We start from the raw sequence: 2,018 nt of genomic DNA, 5'->3' as shown, positions 1-2,018 counted from the left end.
AGATGATTCTGGAGCAGCAGGAAGGCTTAAAGCCCTGAAGATTTGGTGGGATTCCCTACAGGCATCTGGCCCTGTTTACGGCTATTTACCCAAACCGTCCAAGACCTGGCTTATTGTTAAAGAGGAGTACCAAGAGGAAGCCAAGTCTCTCTTCCCCGACCTTAACATCACCACCGAAGGTTGTCGATACCTGGGTTCCTTTATAGGTACAGAGACTGGAAAGAATAATTTCATCCAAGCCAAATGTGTTGAATGGATAGAAGAGATCAAGGGATTGGCTTCAATTGCACGGCACGAGCCACACCTTGCTTACGCTGCCTTTGTTTACGGCTCCTCCCGCAGATGGTCTTTCCTGATGAGGACCACCCCCGACATAGCAGTGAACTTGCAGCCCATTGAGGACAAGATCAGGAATCTGCTCATTCCCAACATGACAGGACACACAATCCGGTCCGACCTTGAGCGAAGTCTGTTCTCCCTCCCAGCCAAGTTAGGTGGACTAGCTATAATCAATCCAGTAGAAATTGCTGATACTGAGTACAAGAACTCACTCATGGCTAACCAGCAGCTTACAGAACACATTCTGAAGCAACACACCACTCTCAATACCAACAGAGAGGCTGGGAAAGCGGTCAAGAGTGCCATTAGCCTGTCAAATGCAAAGAGACGTGAATCTCTCAAAAACCAGCTGATGAACGATCTACCACCTTTGATCAGTGAGAAGATCCCACATGCATGTGAAAAAGGTGCATCAAGCTGGCTGACCGGACTACCCTATGAGAAGTACGGATTCGTCTTGAACAAGCAAGGGTTCAAAGACGCTATAGCACTGAGATATGCTCTACCCATTGCAAACATAGCCAAGAAATGCATTTGTGGCAAAGATAACACCTACAACCACATTCTCATTTGCAAGAAAGGAGGCTTTGTCAACAGCAGACACAACCGACTGAGAGACACCATTGCAAGCATTCTAGAAAAAATCTGTAATGAGGTTGTTGTAGAGCCCACACTCCAGCCATGCACTGGAGAAAGCCTTCGCCCTGGTACCATTCTGGATGATGGGGCAAGGCTTGACATTGCAGCTAGAGGTCTGTGGTCACCAATGGAGATGGCATTTTTTGATATCAGGGTTTTACACCCCGGAGCCAAATCCAACGCTAACCACAACACCCCAGCAAAGATGTACAAGAAGCATGAGAGAGAGAAAGAAAGGAAATATGGAGACCGCTGTGTACAGATCGAAAAAGGAACCTGCAGTGGCCTTGTATTCTCGACCACCGGAGGTATGGGCCCACAGGCTACCATGTTCCTTAAACGAGTGACAACACTTCTGGCAGCCAAGACCAGCCAGGACAAAAGCCTCATCATGGCAAATCTTAGACGTCGTTTGCGATTTGAGCTACTTAAAACAGTTTTGATTGCAGTGAGAGGACACAGAGGACGGTATTATGAGAAAGCAATACCTGTTGACGAACTGGACCTAAATCTCGCACACACCACCAGCGATGAAGACAGGGGTGATGATGTTGATGATGAAGATGAGGAAGTTGATGATGAGGTTGAGAATGTAGAGGAAGAGGTTGCAGAAGAGTGAGCTGAAAAGAAGACTAGATTCTATTCTAATTTATTGATTATCATATTTATTGAAATAAACATATAATATCCATTACTCCAGGAGTGATGACAGGATATATAAAAAATAATTTTCCCGATATATATATGAATAAATAAAAACTTTTTATTTTGCATCATGCATATACATTTTTTGTTGTTTGTATAATGAGGAAATCAGAAAGAATGTTTAAATCTACGTGAAAATGTGTACCATAGTGCGGTGTGTTTGTATACATTTTTTTTTCTGTGAAGCACTCACTCGATGTGCTTCAATTCACTGAAAAACCATAAACTTTTGAATCCACCTTTTGTGTTTTGTATATTTGTGAGAAAATCGAGCAATGGAGAAGCAAGTTATTTTGACTTTAAATATTTGAACTAAATATGAATTGATTATGGGT

General features: G+C 43.2%; 1 long non-coding RNA gene across 1 annotated transcript; it reads left to right on the top strand.

The window, feature by feature from the left end:
• Positions 1-1,146: 1,146 nt before the first annotated feature.
• LOC134811710 (uncharacterized) lies at positions 1,147-1,709 on the top strand. The gene is made up of 2 exons (XR_010159844.1): positions 1,147-1,286; positions 1,428-1,709. It is a non-coding gene; the product is annotated as an uncharacterized LOC134811710 (long non-coding RNA).
• Positions 1,710-2,018: the final 309 nt, after the last annotated feature.

This window comes from Bolinopsis microptera, chromosome 2 (genome assembly GCF_026151205.1).
Source record: "Bolinopsis microptera isolate Bmic1 chromosome 2, MBARI_Bmic_1.0, whole genome shotgun sequence".
Taxonomy (NCBI): Eukaryota; Metazoa; Ctenophora; class Tentaculata; order Lobata; family Bolinopsidae; genus Bolinopsis; species Bolinopsis microptera.
This window is presented reverse-complemented; position numbering and strand designations above follow the sequence as displayed.